The 19,510-nt window shown below is 44.0% G+C and overlaps 2 long non-coding RNA genes and 1 other non-coding gene across 4 annotated transcripts; 1 reads left to right on the plus strand and 2 right to left on the minus strand.

The window, feature by feature from the left end:
• Window positions 1-547: 547 nt before the first annotated feature.
• On the minus strand, window positions 548-657 carry LOC117309710 (U6 spliceosomal RNA). The gene has a single exon (XR_004524027.1). It is a non-coding gene; the product is annotated as a U6 spliceosomal RNA (small nuclear RNA).
• Window positions 658-1,593: 936 nt separating this feature from the next.
• Window positions 1,594-6,248, plus strand: LOC141276842 (uncharacterized). Of its 2 annotated transcripts, none has more exons than XR_012327022.1 (3): window positions 1,594-1,710; window positions 3,291-3,419; window positions 6,138-6,248. It is a non-coding gene; the product is annotated as an uncharacterized lncRNA (long non-coding RNA). The 2 variants fall into 2 exon arrangements; XR_012327023.1 differs by lacking the exon at window positions 6,138-6,248 and adding an exon at window positions 3,952-4,100.
• On the minus strand, window positions 4,992-18,049 carry LOC117308330 (uncharacterized). The gene is made up of 3 exons (XR_012327021.1): window positions 11,711-18,049; window positions 10,319-10,518; window positions 4,992-7,850 (listed from the first exon to the last, which is right to left on the minus strand). It is a non-coding gene; the product is annotated as an uncharacterized lncRNA (long non-coding RNA).
• Window positions 18,050-19,510: the final 1,461 nt, after the last annotated feature.

The following is a 19,510-nucleotide window of genomic DNA, read 5'->3' on the forward strand; positions in this document are numbered from 1 at the left end:
GAGTGCACCAAACCCCTCTCTATGCAATATCACTAGGAGTTAAAGCTTCAGACACACACATTAACAAAGTGACCAAAATTACTCAATGATCCCATTTTCTTCACAAGAAGCCAAAACTGAAAGAAGCAACTCCATGACCCGTGCTGCAGGTTAAGTAATATATTTTCAGTCTAAACTGTCCTGGAGGCCTGTGACAATGTTTACAGCTCTGTAAAAATGGACAATAAAATCTTTAAAAGAATTTTCCGAGGTCAAACTAAAAATTTAGCACTATCTAAATGGTGCTTGATGAACTAAAATTCTAGTTAAAAAAAAAAAAGTTATTTTAATGAACAGTGACTTTCTGAGTCACTGGTGTCTCCAAGGTACTTTTGTGGGGGGTTTTTTGTTTTGCTTTGTTCTGGGCTTAAAGAACAAACATTCATTTCCCAAAGATCTGGAGGCTGGGAAGTCCAAGGTCAAGATGCCTGCAGATGAGGTATCTGGTGAGAACCCACTTCCTGAGTCTTAGAGGGCTGTCTTCTGCTGTGTTTGAGTGAGGGAGCTGAAAAATATGGAACACTTCACGAATTTTCATCTCATCCTTGTGCAGGGGCCATGCTAATCTTCTCTGTTTCATTCCGGTTTTAGTACTCTATGTGCTGCTGAAGTGATCACTTCAAGACACCTTTGGATCTTAATCACTCACTTGTTCTTTGATCAAATGGAAAACCACTGCATTAATTCCGTTTGGGCAAGTTGTCACTATGACCTTACTTGGTCCTGTTGCTTCTTGCTGGAGAGATTCTTCTCTACTCCTGTCTCTATAACTCAGGGGCTTTTACCGGTGATTGTGACCTGACTGTAAAATTCTAGTTTCTAAAAAAGCAGAATGCAAGGCTATTGGTTGGTCTAGAATGAGTTTGTCTCAAAACATGTTTTGTTAAATACATTGATTTCCTGAGCTGACCACTGACCAAAGTAATATTCTGCTGTCTCTGTCATTAGTAGCTTTAACCTGCTTTTCTATCTCCCAATCCAAGGCTGTCCCCAAAACTTCACTAGATGAACCTTAAGTCAAAATACCCAAGTTCTGAGGACTGCATCTATCTCAAAAAAGAACATGACACTCTAATTTATTTAAACCTCACTTTACAGATAATCTTGGCTCAGAATTAAACAAAAACTTAAATAGAAAACTCAATCAAACAAGTTATTCACATGAAGTCATAAACCAGCAACCATCCACCCATGCACCCACCCACTCATTCAGCCCACAAATATTATTGAGCACTTACAAAGTGCCCACGTGCAGTATTAATTGCTTGGAATGGCTCTGTGAGGAAAACAGACAAAATCCCTGCCCTTACGAAGCTCCCATTATAGTGAGGATGGAGGGAGGAGTGGGGGAACAGAGAAGGGTGCTGCTCGGCTGGTGCCAGTACCTCTGAAGGGGGTACAGTGAAGCTGCTTCTGCAGGTGTTAAAAACACTGCAAAGTGGATTCAGCTGCTGCTACAGGAAGGAACTGCCACTGCTGGGGTGAAGATCTGTAGCTGGAGAGATGTTCACCGGAACAGGAAGCAAACTGGGAGGAGCAAGTCCCTTCCTCCTCCTCCATCCTGCAATCTCCCTCAGGCATTGTCTATGCAGAGTCTAAGGGGGACCAGCTGGCAAAGCAGAAATGTAGTTTGCAGAGTCCCAGCACCAGCATTGCAAAGAATATAGGAAGGTGAGTTGGAGCTAAAATAGCTTGTAACTGGCACAATAATGAAAAGATAATTTAGGTTAGAAAATGATAAGGGCTTTGGGGAGAAGAAAAGAGCAAGGTAAAGAGGATCAGGAGAGTGTTACATTTTAAATAGGTCAATCAGGGTGGGCCTCATTGAGAAGGTGATTTTTGAGTTAAAACTTAGAGTGATGAGATGCACCACTAATCTAACAATGGTCCTATCCAAGATGTCTTCCAGTCAGTCACTGCACTGCCAGTAATTGTCCAAGGCCAGCAAAATTCGCTCCTTCAGGCCTTTCTTACCCAGATTTATATTTGAGACAGAACTCCTCCTATTTCTCACATTTCCTTTCCCAATCCTATGTAAACAGATGCTTTAAACTGAATCTCAGGAACAAAGCCCTTTCCTAAAACTGAAAAGACACCTGATCTGAGGTGGACTCACCTGGCATGACTCCATATTCCAAGAACATTCTAGAGAAAGCTTCTTCTCTGAAACAGAGACTTACCAGTTACACACACACACACACACACACACACAGAGGCATTCTTCAGCCTATGAGACTATTGATGCCAAGGCTGGGAATAAGCACATTTGTGAAAGTTGTCCAATCATCTAAGAAACCATTTTAGGGGGAATTCCCTAGTGGTCCAGTGGTTAGGATTCTGTGCTCTCACTGCCAAGGGCCTGGGTTCAATCCCTGGTCAGGGAACTAAGATCCCATGAGCCGTGTGGTGCAGCCAAAAAAAAATTAATAATAATAAGAGTAATGCTGCACCTTTGAGCTTTCAGAAACCATTTTAAACATTTGCATATTCCACTATGTAAAATATAAGGGCTTTTCAGATAAAAAGTAAAAGCCTGGGTAGAGTGACCCACAGAACCAAGTAGGCTTGAAATACAGATTAAAACCATGAGGAGACATCACAACACTCCCATCAGAATGGCTGAATTAAAAAGACTGACTAATGTTCACAAGGACTTGGAGCAACTGGAATGCTCATCTCTTGCTGGTAGGAATATAAGGTGGTGCAACCTCTTTGGAAATCTGTTTAGCAGAATTTTCTAAAGCTAAATATATGGCTACCTTCTCATTCAGCAATACCAATCCTAAGTATACACCCAAGAGAAATGGTTGCACAAAAAGACATGTACAGAATGTTCCTAGTAGCTTGACTTGTAATAGCCAATGACTGGGAAAAATTCAAATTAGTCAACAGATGAATGGGTAAATAAACTGCGGCAGAGGCATATAATGGGCTGCTACTCAACAGCAATGACAACAAAACAGCCCTCTGTACACTTGTCCATGCAGGACCCTATGGGGCCTTCCTGGGACAGACCTCCCTATGTCCTGCACCTTCCTCTTGTTTGTAGAAAAACTTTAGCCTCCTAGGCCTTCCCCAAATTCCAAAGAATAAATTTAATCAGAGAAGTGAGAAAATGCAGAAGCAAAGGGAAACAGTCAAGCAAGACAAAATAATAATAGTTTAGCCATTAAACAGAGTCAGGGACGTTTAGTTCCTCCTCAAGTGCTATAGATAATATTCTGAGCTATATCCGTTGAGCTGTTTTGCAGATACTGAAACCCCCACCAGATGGAAGAAGTTAACTGTATGCTGTCTGCAAGCATGGAGACCCCAGACCAGTTGGAACCAGAAGGCTGATGGTGTTGACTCCCAGTTACCTCACTACCAACCAATCAGAAGTATGTCCACAAGCTAGTCATGCACTCCATAATCCCCCTCCCTTACCCTGTCTTTAAAAACCTTTCCCTGAAAGCCATCAAGGAGTTTGGGCCTTTTGAGCATTAGCTGCCTGGACTCCTTGCTTGGCGCCCTGCAATAAATGGTACATATTCCTTCACCACAACCGGTATCAGTAGATCAGCTTTATTACACGCGGGCAAGCAGCCTCAAGTTTGGTTCCATAACACACTCAATAACTTCGATGAATCTCAAAAACAAAAATATTGTGCAAAAAGAGCCACACACAAGAGCACATACCGTATGTGCAAGAACAGGCAAAACTGATGATAATAGAAGTCAGAACTGTGGTTACCTCCAGTAGCGGGGTGGTATGGACTGGGAAGTTTTGAGGAAGCTAGCTGGGTTGCTGAAAGCATTCTCCACCTTGATCTGGGTGGTGGTCATGTGGATATGTACCTATGTGAAAATCCATCAAGCATTTAGGATTAGCCTGGCTATGAACTTTGTAATCTGTGTGTTATCCCTCAATAGATAAAAGAAAAAGAGAGGAAGAGAGGGAGGCAAGCATCTTTCCTTAGGGAAGCATGGTAAGAAATCAAATAGTCTATAATCGTCAGCTGACTGCTCAAAGAGATGTGCTCAAATCTATCAGATATGACGCAGCTTCATCAATCAAGAGAAACACATCAGAACAAACCAATTATAAACAAAATTCAAGCTGCTGTAAAATCTTTGAAGGTTATTCTAGTCAGCTCCACAAACTGGACAAGTACCCTTAAAAAACCCTTTAAGATACTAAAAAGTTTGTCCTGTGTTTCCTCTTATATGACAAATAGTGATGCCTTAAATCTTCCTATGGACAAATTAAAGCAAGTCCTAATCAAAAAGGCACTTAACCAAATATATACATTAATCAAAAAAGGAAACAAATAGTTCTGATATCATTTGATCAGTATTCTTTAGAATAGTAGAGGAGAGTGTGGAATTTGGCTGGCGCTCAGTGTTTGAACAAACAGTTCAAAAATTATGCTTCTCTGTCTCCACAATAAAATACAAATATCTGAAACCACCTAACCAAGTGGATGACGTAAGCCGGTTCATTAACTGCAAGACATTTTTCAGACAGCTGGTCAGCTACACAAGTCCCCCACCCCTACCCCTACTGAAGGACAGTTCAGGAGATATAAAAAAACATTTGATTAGTAAAGAAACAACACAATGCCCAACATCAAGGGCTATGGTAAGTAGTGATAAAGTCATATCGTGTAATATTGTGTAGAACTTAAAAATCATGGAGTAGAAGTCTACTTATTGACATGGCCAATAAACACATAAAAAGATGCTCAGCTTCAATTGAAAAGCAAAGAAAAGTACATTTAAACCTAAAGAAATGTATTTTACAAGATTATCTGTAGTAAAAAAAAAAAAATCTAGGAACAAGCTAAATGTCCATCCACAGGGGGATTTTGTAATAAGTTATAGTGTACCTATACTGTGGAATACTACACAGAGCAAAGAGAATGAAGCAGATCTAGGTGCACTGACAAGGAAACACAACTATTGTATATAATGAATTATTTTGAAATTTTATTTTATTGAAGTAGAATTGATTTACAATGTTGTTAATTTGTGCTGTACAGCAAAGTGACTCAGTTATACATATATATATACATTCATTTTCATATTCTTTTCCATTATGGTATCACAGGATATTGAATATAGTTCCATATGCTATACAGTAGGACCTTGTTGTCTATCTGTTCTATATATAATAGTTTGCATCTGCTAATCCCAAACTCCCAATCCATCCCTCCTCCACCCCCCTATAATGAATTACTTTTAAAGCCACAGAAGAATCTGTATAAAGAAGCTTTTCCACTTAAATTTCAATGTCTATAGATGCACAAAAAGAAAAACTCCAGAAAAAAGAATGTCAACACTTCCCTCCACCAACAGATGGCACCGACTATAGTGAAAGGTCATTTGAGACCTGCCATGGTGAACAATACAGTCCATGACTCAACTGTGTTGACATCCTTGTGCCCAAGTAATTGTTCACACGTTGTCAACCCCATAATAACCAATAAGCATAACACCCGTGAGAATCTTGAAAGCACTAATAAGAGGCAAAAGTAACCAATGTAGAAATAACGTTTACTTTGAAAGTGGTGAGAAAATGAGGAATGGAAAGTTACAGGTGCATCTGGAAGGAATTGTCACCGTGAGAACAGTTTTAAAGCACAAAAAAATAAAGCATGCAATAAAGGAAAAGAGCTGTGTCTATTCAACCCAAACTAAGCAGAAAAGAAACAAAAAGAAAAGTGAGACTGATGAAATGGAAAAAGTTTCAATCTGTGGCTAAATGATCAGGATCAAATCAGCTATTGATCAACTAATTTGTCTGGAAGTAAGAAGTGGAAAGAGTTAAAGGTTAAGCCCAAATTGACATCAGCTCTTATGAACTTAAGGAGAGGGAAGGGGATGAGCCCCAGGGCTGGGAGCACCCCCTACCCCAGTTAACCCCAGGTGACAGAGGATGGCTCCTGGTGCCGGCCTCCCCCCACCAAGCAGCTCCACTGCTCTCGGTTTCCCCTCAACTGCCTAGAGAGAAGAAACCTTGAGAGGCGGCAGTCTCCCTAAATTGATTCCCCAGCCCTGAAGATTGGAGAAAGAGGGAAGAGTAAATCATGTTTCTGTTTGCATCCTAACCCTTTTAGGGCTTTTGAATGGCCAACATCACCCCACATGAGACAGGAGGGATTCGACAAAAACTGGCTAGAACCTACTAGGCCCAAGATGGCGGAAGATTCGACTTCCAGTAGACCTCGAGCCTCATTATACGCTCATTGTAATACATTAGCATAAGCCAAGTGACACACGCACAGGTGCCATGACAGTTCCGAGGTTTACCTAAAAGGCCAAAAGTGGGCGGTGGCCCAATTCTGGAAATCCCCACCCCTTCTCTAAAATAGTTGGAATAATCCTCCCACTCATCAGCCTATGAAATTACCCAGCCCATAAAAACTAACATATTTCGGGGCGCTATCACTTTCCAAAACGACCCTATGCCCTGGGACCAGTCTCCCTTCTTAGAAGGACAGCATTCTGTCTATGGAATGTGTACCTCCCTAAATAAACTTGCTTTCACTTTACTATGGCTTGGTCTTGAATTCTTACTTGTGCAAAGCCAAGGACCCTCACTTGGCAGCCTATCCCATCCCTATCGGTCACTTGCCCGAGACCTGGGACATGACCATCCTCTCGCGCCCCGTTTTCCTGCAACACATAGGCACCTGCCCTGGAGGAAGGTGAAGATTTGTTCTAAGACACTGGGGGCGTGTGAGGGTGGGCAGGGAAGCAAGGCAGACCCATAAACCAAACCAAACGAGCCCTAGTCAAACAGGCAGTTATCCAAGTATATATACAAATCCATAAACAGAAGCAAAATCATTTTTCTCCAGACCCACTCCCACCCCCTCCGCAGGCCTCACTTCGCACGTGCCCCCCTCCACTTAGCTCAGAAAAATACCTGGAACAACAGTGATTCATCTTAACACACAAATATAGAAGGAAACATAATTAACTGCAAATACTATGGCAAATATTAAGCCCACATATAAAAATTGAATATCACTCGAAATTCAGGCTTGAAATTATCACCCTTGGTCACCCATGGGGCAGGCAGGAAGCCTTTGGGTCCTGGGTTTTCGGCTTTGTGCCCTGTTTCCACCTCTCTTCCCCCACCCCCCCTCCATGGGGCTTCCTTAATTTCCGAAAAGTCTGACCTCATCCTGAGAGCCCATTCACTTACCTATCACATACAAGAGGGCCCTTCCACATCATTTTCCATTTACTAGAATTTTCTTTTCACCATTTTTTCCCCCTCAGGAGGAACTTTTCCCTCCTTCTGGGAAAAAAGGAAAAAATTCCTTTCAATCAAGAGGTCAGTGACCATGACGTCCAGAAATGGTCCCCAATAAAGAGATTCATGGGTGAACAGGAATCTCCAAGAATTGCCACAATAACACACAGGGGTTTCCTTCTAAGGTTTGTGTGCACAAATGTGGTCCCATCAACAGAGAGACTGTGGTCCAACACTGACACGTGTGAAGGAGAAGGATGCCAGCTGCCTCCTTTCTGGGGTTCCTGGCCCCCTCTTGTATCTCTTCCAGGGCTGCCAGGAGGTGGCGTCTCCCATGTTCTCTGCCGACAGCCAACCACTCCGGACTGCACATCTTGTTGCTCCTCTTGGACCAAAGCCCCCCGTCTGCAGCCCCCACTGTGTCCTCAAACGCCGCCCAAACCAATGCTGTCCAAGGCACTGGTCCATCGGTCCTTGTCACATTGGCCTGGACACCAGCACACCTGTGACTCGCCACTCATCCGTCCGTAGCTTTGAGTTTCCCAGGCCATTGCCAATTCCTTAGCAACTGTCAAAGATAAACAAAGCTGGACATGAGTTAAAACGGCAAAAACAGATTTTATTCAGTAACTACCGACAGTAGGGGTATTGCTGAGCTCCACGCACTTTGCGCAGAGGTGACTAGGGCATTTTAAAGGGAGAATGAGGGAGTAGGAAGGGGAGAGACTGGGAGACTGGAGGCCCTGTCCTTCCTGATGAGTGCCTTTCAAAGGGATGACTCTCAGGTCCTTGGAAAAGACATTCCTGAGTTGTAGGAGTTACATATACATCTCAAAGGGACAGAAGGAGAATAAGCCTTCAGAGACCTAGGTCAGGCATTGGCTAAAACAAACAGTAAATTCTTTTGACAGCCCTGAGCTTTTCCAGACAGGAAGGAACTCAAAAGCGGGTTCTGAGGTCTCTGGGACACAGCCTTAGGCTGCTAGAAGCCATGCTAGGGTTGGCCGCGTCTCTTAGTGTAGGGGTTTGGATGCAGTCATCGTGTGCCAAGAGTTCTTGCATTTCTCCTTACCTATCACCCAGATCCACACCCTTGGGCTCCCGACCTTGCTGTTGCTACCTGCCCGCCTGCCACCCACCTCAATTCTTGTCCACAAGCTGCCAACAGCACCACCCCACATGCCACTTGGACATCTGACTCTGCAGCCTGCTTATCAGCTGCTGGCAGGGGAAGGACTCAACTTTCTCTTTGCTTGGGTTTCTGGTGCCACAACTCTCAGCTTTTACACCAGGAGCTTTTTCCTTCCCCAGTGTAACCATGAGCCACTAGCAAGAGTTCCAGCTACTGCCTCACCCTGTGTGGAGGAGCCACTGCCCACACCTGTCCAAGGCCCCATAGCCGAGCCTGGCATGGCCACATTCCTTCTTCCCTATTGTCGCCTGTCCCGGGGAACACAATTCCACCTACAAGTGAGCTGATGTGGATCCATTAACCCCCCACCCAGTCTATTCCCACCCCGACACCAAACATGCCCAGGTAAATTCAACCCCCAAGTGAGAGCAAAGTTCAAATTATTTTCCCTGGTGCACCTAGGCCTATGTAAATAAACAGCTCTAACCATGCAGGAGGGTAGAGTTTTACAGTGTTATCCAGTGTGGTTTTTGTTCCTGAATCCTTCCCCTCATCAAGAAGCAGCTAGGGCATTTGAAGCTTACCCTCCAGGAAGTCATGGAGAATGCAGCAAAACAGAAAGTCAATTCTTAGCTTTTTTAGTTTCAAAATAGACCTTTGAAATTTATGGCCAAGGTCATATTTGAAAAAAAGAGGGTGGGGGTGGGGAGGGGAAAAGGCTGTTGAATTTTAAAACCTAAGTCATGAAAGATTCAAAGCACAATATTTATGTCTCAATAAATTCAGAAGAACGTGCAAGAAAGTAAAAGCAGTTTTTCCAGCTGCAGGATTGAGAGGAGAGAGATGAGTTGGGGAGGAGGGCAGGGAAGCTTAAGTGTTAGTGTGTCACTGAGAAGGGGCCCTGCTCCCTGCCATCTTCAATCCCTGGCCCATTCTCAAGAATAGAATTGACAGTGGAATCCCGTAAAGGCTCACAGAGGCCCCAAGAGCAGAGAATCACCCTTGCTGAGGCCCCAACCAACGCAACAGTCGACTGCAGTTGTATGAGCAGTCCCAGCCAAGACCAGCAGAAATGCCGCCCAGCGCAGCCCAAAGAGCTGACCCAGAGAATCCTGAGCAAATAGTATGATTGTTGTTATAAGTCACTGAGCTTGAGAATGGCTAATTACACAGAAACAGATAAGTGAATTTGGACAAAATCGCTTTATTTACATTTGTACTTGGAAAAAGAAATAAGCAACAATCATTTCTATAGCAAGAGGGTTACGTTTTTAAAGATGGGTAAACCTATGTATGCTTTCTATATGCAGAGAAAATGTCTGGAAGGTCACAAAAGAGACTGAATGATGGCTGGGGAGAGGAGCTGCGGGAGAGGGAAGCATACTTTCCACATGTTTGAGAGTTTATAAACGTGCATTACATTTATAATAAAAGGAAATTCACTGAGTACTTGGCTATATACCAGGCACTGTGCTAGGCATTAGGATCAAAAAATTGAGCTAGACATTGTCCCTGCCCTCAGAAAGCTCCCGGCCTAACGGTGACAGCCATGCAAACAGACCACTGACAGCAGAGAGAGGAAAGGCATAAAGAAGCAAATGGACAATTTTATGGGGCAGGGCGGGGAATGAGCACGCTGGGACAGACTGAGAAAGTTCACAGAGGAGGCTTAAAACTAAGTCAATGCTGGTGGCATAAATGGGGGAGGACCTGAGAGGAGGGGTGGAGGGGGGAGGCACTTCCCACCTCTGGGCTTCAGACCTTCCCTCATTCTAAAATGAGGGAATCAGGCTAAGTTATCTTGGACACCACTTCCAGTTCCGAAGCCCTAGGCCTTCCTTCACCTTCTCTCCCTCTGTTCAGGTAGCATATTCATCACACCGTGAGAATAAGAAAACTAATACCATATGTAGGCGAAGCTCAACATGCCGACAGAGCTGTAAACTGGGACTCAGGGATGTGAGTTTCTTAATCAGACTTCTGCAGGCAGGTATTGTTTTGTCTTCTGTGATTCAAACACCACATGTGTGAATTTCAGAGGCCCGGTGTAGGGGAGGAAAAATATTTCCTCTACCTATCTTAATTAAGTTCCTCAGTTGGGGCTCTGTAACAAAAGACAGATTAACAAGAGAAAACAAACAGAATTTTGTCAACATGTATATTTCATATAAACATGGGAGAAACTCAGAGATGAGTAATTTAAGGAGGTAATTTAGAACTCAGGCTTAGGTAGCTTATGTAGCATCTTCAACAAAGAACAATAGATTTGTAGAGCTATGGCAGGTCAAAAGAAAGAAGTTTTAGGCTTCAAAGGGCAACAAGCTGTGTGAAAGTAAATACATGGGGGAAAATTAATGGTTGGTTTGTTGGTTTGTTTGTTTACAGTAACGTTTGTCTCTGGGCTGATAAGAGTCCAGAGTCATAGTAAAGGAAAATTTATATCCTGCCTTTAAGCAGAACTGGGGAAGGTATAGAGAGCTTTTCCTGCATTTGCTATTTCTTAATTGCCTTCAGCTCAAAATAATTCTTACATTAAAAAGGGATATTTTGACATATTCTCGTTTACTTCACAAGTTATGTAGACCAGCCATCCATCTGTAGATGGAATCACTGAAAAAAAATGGGGAATTACAAAACAGAGGACAGTGTCTTATCTTGGCACCCAAGGCAAGTTCCTAGAACCTCAGCAAATGTGCAGTGGGTTGGGAAAGAACACTGGAGTCAGGAAACTGAGTTCAAATCTGGATCCAGCTGTGTGACCTTGGGCAAATTACTCACTCAATGATTCTGTTTCTCCATTTACATGTTATTTACAAGTAACTGAGCCTCTATGAACCCACTCAAGACTTAAAATCAATTTCAAACATAATCACATTAAAACACACACACACCTCTGAAGGCAAAAATGAGTAATGAGTATTTTTCCTGGAATTATAGTACACATCACATAGCAAAACTTCCCCCAAATCTTGGCTTTGTAGGGGAGGAAAAATAATTTGCCTTTTACACTTATGAGTTCTTAGCTGAGACCCTTGTAATAAAAAATAGAGAAAAGCATAAAAGAAAAAAGCAAACAGAAGTTTATTAACATGTATGGCTCATGTATACATGGGAGATACCCAGGAAAAATGAGCACCCCAAAGAGGTGGCTTTAGAATTCAGGATTAAATACTATGTTCATAGGGAAAGAGGTAAGGGGATGTAGGCCTCTTAGGGGAGAGTATGTAATTTGGTGGAAAGATGAATGGGCTCTTAGAAGAATATGTGGGAGATAAGATAGTTTGTGACAAAGTTACCTGGGTGTGGTATTGACATCCAGTCTCCTCTCCTATGATAAGAATGAATCTTCCCCTGTTAACGAAATTCCCAGGGAGGGGATTTATGACATCTGAGTTTCTTTGGGAGGATTTATCTTTAGGCAGATAGGGGAGTTCAGAGAAAGCCTGTCCGTGCATTTGTTGTTTTTCAAATGCCTACAGTTCAAAATAATAGATATATCAAAGCAGCATACTTTGGGGCGTGGCATGGCCTAAACGCCTACAGTCAGATTTTGTGGTGGCATACTCTACAGCCTTCAGCTCTTTCTTCAAATTCCTCTCCCTTTAGCAGCTGCTACAGTTGTCCCTCTCTCTGTCTCTCTCACTTATATCTTCCAGCCCCTCTTCACCCTCTTAGCTGCTGATGCCCCTCCAGCCTCACCCCCCAGGTCCAGCTATTCCTTTCTTATGAAGAGCAGTAACTCCACCTAACACCCTCCTTAGATGATTATCTACAACTATTCATTAAAATACTTTTGGTCTCCAAGACTGGATGAAGAACACAGACCTTGCCAAGTGTTTGGGAGGATTAAATAAGAAAAGTATGTCTAGTGCTGAGAGAGAGAGAGTAGATACAGCAGATATGTGTTCCTCTTTTTGCCTTCCTTTCTCCTGGACAGTAGTGGATATTCAGAAGTGGAAAATGGGGCAGAAAAGCAAGCTGCCTTAAGGAGAACTGTCAACCACTGAAAACCAGACTTTGTACTGAGATTTTGGGGTGTGGGATTGAGTCCCCTCCCCACTACACACACATCTTTCTAAAGTACCCCCAATCCCCCTTCACCCAGTCACACTACTGCCCTTAAACATTCTTCCTTGTGGCCACTTCACTACCTGACTCTTTCCCCACCTGTTCTTAGCTACCTACCAGTAGGTATCCATGGAAACATCCCTAAATAGGCAGGCAAGTTACTCACTGATAAAGGACCCTGCTCTCCCTTCTTGCTACCTTGAAATCCTTGCTCTACCCTTCTCACAAGGTATTGGTAGTGTTACCAAACCAAACATGGGTCCACTCACCCAATGTACAGCAAAGTCAATCTACTGACAGCAGGTTGCAGTAAAGGAGAGTGCAGCTTTTATTGCAGGACACCAAGCAAGGAGAATGGGCAGCTCATGCTCAAAAGACCTAAACTCCCAGATGGTGTTCAGGGGAGGGTTTTTAAAGGCCACATTTGGGGTAAGGGTTGCAGCTCACAGACTTTCTTCTGATTGGTTTGTGATGAGGTAACAGGATGGTGTTTCAGGAATCTTAATCATCAACCTTCTGGTGGCAACCAGTCTAGGATCTACATGATTGTGGTCAGCAAGTAGTCACCATCCTCCATCTGAGTATGTGTGTGTGTGTGTGTGTGGGGGGGGGGTCTCAGTATCTGAAGAACAACTCAAAAATATGCATCAGATAGTTATGTATATCCCTTGAGGAAGAACTAGGACTCTGTTTTATCCACTGAACTATTGTTTCTAGACTGCTTTTCCTTTTTTTCTGCATTCCCTCACCTCCCTAATTAGTAATTGCTTGATTCTGTTCTTTGGAACTCAGGGAAGTCCTAGGAGACTAAAGCCTTTTTCTACAATCAAGAAACAGGGGACACAGAGGGGCTTTTGCACCTGGGAAGGCCCCACAGAATCCTGCTCAGTTTCAATCCCTGCTTTTCTTTGATACTCCTCAATCCTGAGGGGAAGGGGGTGGGATAATGAAGGGAATACAGTTTTGAACTGAGAGGTTAATCATAAACCCAGCATGGGAACTCGGTTTTAGGGGAGCTCAGTTTCACTAGTTCTAGTCCCTGTGAGCAAAAACCAATTGCACCCAGTCAGTGCTACCTCAAAACATGCTATGTGGCAGTTTCTTCTAAAGTTAAACAGTATTTACCACATGACCCAGCCATTCCACTCCCGGTGTTACCCAGAAGAGGTTAAAGTACATGTTCACACAAGATTTATACACAAATGTACATAACAACTTTATTTGCAATAACTAAACACGGAAAACAGCACAGATGTCTATCTGCAAGAGAATGGACGAGCTGTGGTCACATTACGGAGTCCAAGCTTGTACTGCCCACCACACAACAGGCCAGCAAGTCAAGAGACAAGTTGTTGGACAAGGAAGAGTGAATTTACTCAGAAAGCCAGGAGACCAAGAAGTGTAGTGTCCCAAAGAACCAGCTTACCCGAGTTAGAATTCAGGCTTCTTTTCTACTAAAAGGGGAGGGTGGGCTGGGGGGGTGGCGGGGGAAGGAGGTAGCTGGTTGCTGTGAACTTCTTGGTGCTGGAACCCTTTGTTCCTGTAGCTGTCCCTGTAGGTCAGGTCACGGTGCTCCTATAAACCTCCCACAAGACAAATGTTATTCTCTGTTCTGCAACTTTTCATGTCTATAGGAATGGAAAAGTGTTACACATTTAAAGGTCAGAGCCTTGAGGATGGGCTATCTTGTATATTTCAGGCTACAGGCAACATTCTTTCACAAAGGTGCAGAGTCAGCATGACTCAGCACAGGCAACAGAGCTCAAGGGTTAGCGCTAAAGGACTAGCTCCAATATGGAGTCAGGCTTGTTCTCTGTTACAGTCACTCCATACAATAGCACCAGCAATAAAAAGGAATAAACAGGCAACCACACAGATGAATCTCAAAAACGTTATGCTGAACAAAAGACACATGCCACAAAAGTGCACATACTAGATGGTTCTATTTACATGAACTTCTAGAAAAGGCAAAATGAATCCATGGTGACAGACAGCAGATCAGTGGCTGCCTGGGCCCAGAGGTTGGGGAGGTGGGAGGATAACTGCAAAGCAGCAGGAAGAAACTTTGGGGGGTGATGGAAAAGTTTTATATCTTAATTGTAGTGGTCATTACCCAAGTGTATAGACATTGTCAAATCTCATTGAACTGTGCACTTAAAATGGGTGCATTTTATTGGATGCAGATTCATCAGTAAAGTTGAGCTTTTAAAAAACTGTTCTGTTTCTGCAGGTCTCAGAGGCAGGCTCTGAATACAGCACCTGGTATGTAACAACTGATAGTAGTTATTCCAGTAGCCCAAGGAAAACCATTCCCAATTCCAAATCTGGGGTGCCCTGGAGAACACCCCCCAGAAGTCTTTCTCACCCAAGGTTGGGTTTGTGCAAGTTCAGAAGCTGATTGAAAGGGGTTTCCTAACTCAGCTCTTCCTGCTGTGCTGGAGAGCAGGCCTGAACTATTTCAGGCCCAAAGGCAACATCCTTGAGAAGTTCTATCTGGAAGGAGTGGGAGATCGCCATGGCAACCTGTCCCAGGCCCAGCCCTGGCCAGCCTCCAAGGCACACAAATAAAGCCATTGGAATGTGGTGCAGGGCAAAGGGTGGGGTGGGGGGAGAAAGTTGCCAAGTTTCCATGCAAACCAATAATGTGAGGCCTGAGGCCCTGGGAGCTGTCAGGGAAGCTTGGGCCCCCACACAATCAGCCCCAGGGAAATATAACACGTTCACAGACAGACAGACAGACAGACTTGTACACACACCCTGCTTGGAGAACAGCAGTGCTGCTTTTTGAAAAAAGAGGCCTGATGAAATGAGAGCCCTGGCTTTAGAGTCTGACAAACAGCCCTTCCAGTGCCCAATGATACTTCCTAGTAACCTCAGGCAAGTTTCTGAGCCAGTTATCTACTTGGCCCACTCCCTCCCCTCTTTGCCCGGAGGTCACCTTCTCCCTGAGACCTTTCCTGGTAACCTTACATCAAACTGCAGCCTCCCCTGCCCCAAACGCCTGCTCTGCTTTATTTCTCTTCATGGCACTTAGCACCACCTGACATATGAGACATTTCACTTATTCATCTCGTTTGTTGTCTTGCTCGTGTCAGTTCCACAAGGGCGGGGATTTTCGTCTGTCCATGCTCTCTCACCAATGCCTAGAACAGTGCCTGGCACATAGTAGAAGTGCACAAGGAACATGACAGAGCATGGACTTCTCTGTACATCAGCTTTCTCATCAGCAAAATGGGGATAATTCTACCACTGTGGGGTTAATGGGAGGGTTAAAGGAGTGGATTTAAGGCTGTGAGGTAGGTGCCCAGCCCTTAGTGGGGTTCCACTACGGCAACTCACAGTTAGAGTCTTCATTTAGTGAGGCTTAATCGTGAGCAGGTTCCTCATTACTGCCCTTCTGCACTTTGGTCCACATTTAAAAACAACTTTCCTGGGTTCTTACTTGCTACCCTGACCCGAGTCCAAGAACTTACCTGTGTCCATGTTCTGCAAAATCACTAGATATTAAAGACAATGTAATCAGAGATTTGATGCACAGAGGCATTTCTCTCTCTCTAAATATTTGTTAGGAGACTGAGCAAATGAACTAATTAATTCATAGGAAAACAAGGTCTTAAAAATGTACAGACGGGGACTTCCCTGGTGGTGCATTGGTTAGGAATTCATCTGCTAATGCAGGGGACACGGACTCGAGCCCCGGTCTGGGAAGATCCCACATGCTGCAGAGTAACTAAGCCCGTGTGCCACAACTACTGAGCCTGCACTCTAGGCCCGCAAGCCACAACTACGAGCCCCTGTGTCACAACTACCGAAGCCCGCGCACCTAGAGCCCGTGCTCTGCAACAAGAGAAGCCACCGCAGTGAGAAGCCCGTGAACCACAACGAATAGTAGCCCCTGCTCACTGCAGCTAGAGGAAGCCCTGAACATGCACAGCAACGAACACCCAACGCAGCCAAAAAACTAAAATTAATTAATTAATTAAAAAAAAATTTTTTTTAATGTACAGACGGTTTGTACAGGCAGGAAATGTTTAACCTGTCAAAGGAGAGAACAGGTATTTCTTGCCTTCTTAGACTGTGCCAGGTGGCGTGTTAGGCACCTGACATGTCTTATATTGTTTCATCCTGTGTCAGCCTTACAAGGAATGTATCCAAGAATGAACAAACTGAGGTCAGGACACTGGCCTGAGGCCGCAGAGCATTAAGTAGTGGGACAGGAGTTGAACCCAGAGCCGACAAGCCCCACAGCCTGTGTTCCTCCTGCCGCCCCACCCCACCTCCTTTGAAAATTCATTTGGTAAAAGGCCTCTTTGCCAAGCTAGGGACTTTGGATACATTCTGTTGGCAATTCTTAAAAAAAAAAAGCAACTGATTATAAATATATGGGAACTACTAAGGAAGGAGGAATTATTTCTGCCTGAGATAAATCAGAAAAGCTACCGAGGGGAGATGGGACTGTTTCAGGACTTGTATTTCTATTTCATTTAACTCGTGTTTGCAGAGGTTATCACTGGCTTTTGGTTCCAACACATGATAATGAACAGCACTTTCTATTCATATGAGTTTTCCATCTTGTCATATTTTCAGCAGGTCATTCCTTTGGGATCCGGTACTTTTATCTATAGCCGTTTACATCACTTCATTGCCAGCATTTATCATGTTCTGGCAACGGCCACTTTCCGAGGGGCTGAAGTCTCCAACTACAAACCTTTAAGAAAGCAGAGAGTGTGGAGTTTGGAGCCTGCTTGAACCAATTCTCCTGTTCAGTGACTTCACAGAGGTGGCTTGAAATTAGCCAAGATGAGAGCATTTACTCGGCAAAAACCGACAGATGCTTTAAACCGAGGCTCTTTTTTGTTTCCCCTAGAGAGCCGGTTGTTAAACATCGCACCAACACACAACTGGCTTAGCTATTGTGAAAGAGCAGAGAGAATCCTGGATAGAAGTCAGAAAACTTGAGTCTTAACCTGGTGATATTACTAACGCACTTCAACCTCAGGCAAGTCATCTCACCTCTGGGGCCTCAGTTCCCTTTTCTATTAAATGGAGGGAGATTGACTAGATTCAAAAACCAGTACTGCGACCAGCAATCCCACTACTGGGCATATACCCTGAGAAAACCATAATTCAAAAAGAGTCATGTACCAAAATGTTCATTGCAGCTCTATTTACAATAGCCAGGACATGGAAGCAACCTAAGTGTTCATCAACAGATGAATGGATAAAGAAGATGTGGCACATATATACAAGGGAATATTACTCAGCCATAAAAAGAAACGAAGTTGAGTTATTTGTACTGAGGTGGATGGACCTAGAGTCTGTCACAGAGAGTGAAGTAAGTCAGAAACAGAAAAACAAATACCGTATGTTAACACATATTTATGGAATCCAAGAAAAAAAAAAAAAAGGTCATGAAGTACCTAAGGGTAAGACGGGAATAAAGACACAGACCTACTAGAGCATGGACTTGAGGATATGGGGAGGGGGAAGGGTAAGCTGTGACAAAGTGAGAGAGTGGCATGGACATATATACACTACCAAACGTAAAATAGATAGCTAGTGGGAAGCAGCTGCATAGCACAGGGAGATCAGCTAGGTGGTTTGTGACCACCTAGAGGGGTGGGATAGGGAGGGTGGGAGGGAGGGAGACGCAAGAGGGAAGAGATATGGGAACATATGTATATGTATAACTGATTCACTTTGTTATAAAACAGAAACTAACACACCATTGTAAAGCAATTATACTCCAATAAAGATGTTAAAAAAACACACCAGTATTGTTAGGCTCCCAAGTTATTCCTCAAAAAGAAAACAGTTTAGAAGTTCTTCAGGCAATCTTCAATATTAAAAAGAATGAAAGAAAGAAAAGAAAACCATGCATGAATCCCCTGATAAGACCCAATAGGTTAACTTAAGGAATAAATTGTGTTTACTGGTTAAAATCTTTCAAAATCTGAAACTCAGAGGAAAGACAATAAAAGCAGGCAGCCCTCTGCTCCCCTCAATCCAATATATTGAGCACAGGAAATGGGGCAGTCACTGCTGGTCACTGAAGCTATCGTGCTGGGGAAGACACAGTCCCTGCTCCCGGGAGTTTGCAGACTAGGGAGGTAGATAGACAAGCAGGCGAGCATCGTAACAAACGGGATCCACGCTCTGATGAAGGAAGAACCAGGCTTTAAGGGAGCACAGAGCAGGGGCACTATCAGTGTTGGGAGAGTAGAGGATGGCTTCTCGGGAGAAGAGACATCTAATGGGAATTAAAGCCCAGAGGTCAAACAGGGTAGGAACACTGGGGGAATTTTGCAGGCATGGAAAGTAGCTGAAAAGCATGGGACTAGCTGATGCCGGAAAGGCACACAGGGTCTTTTGTATCAGGTAAGGGAGTTCAGAATTTATCTTTAGAGTACCGGGAAACCATTGAAACGTGTGTAAACAGGTGAGTAATTTGAACGTTACAGAGCTCATTCAGGCTGTTATGTTGGGCAGGAATGGAAAGGAAGCAACACTGGAAGCTGGGGGACCAGTTCCGAGGCTCTTGCAGCAAAACAAGAGTCTGGTGACTTGGTAGAGTGTGAATGCATTAGGGCGTGTATAAGTACCCTGAGGCTGCTGTAACAAAGTACTGTTACCCAACAGGGTTCTTGGCCTTCCCCAAGCAATAGCAATTGACTAGAGGCCAGACCAGAAATTCAGGCATGGTTTTATTGGCTCCTCTGCTGCAGCAGGGGAGAGTGAGAACAAAAACAGGTTCCCTTGCTTGCTCCGTCACCAACCGTCACCCAGGGGGTGGAGAGCTTGTTTCTTATATGGGGTGAGGGTAGGGGTGCGTCCAGAGGTCGGGCCAGAGGGGTGGCTTAGGTGGTGTTGTGTGCAGGGGGCATGCGCTGCTTTTGCTCCTGACACCCTGTTTTTTCTCCAGGCTCTTCAAAAGTGGCATTTGGGTTTTTCGGTCTCTTTGTATCTTTGGGGTCCAGAATTTGTCCCAACTGCCCATGCAGGCAGTTATTTTTAATCCCATATAGTTT

The sequence above is a fragment of the Tursiops truncatus genome, chromosome 1 (assembly GCF_011762595.2).
Source record: "Tursiops truncatus isolate mTurTru1 chromosome 1, mTurTru1.mat.Y, whole genome shotgun sequence".
Taxonomy (NCBI): Eukaryota; Metazoa; Chordata; class Mammalia; order Artiodactyla; family Delphinidae; genus Tursiops; species Tursiops truncatus.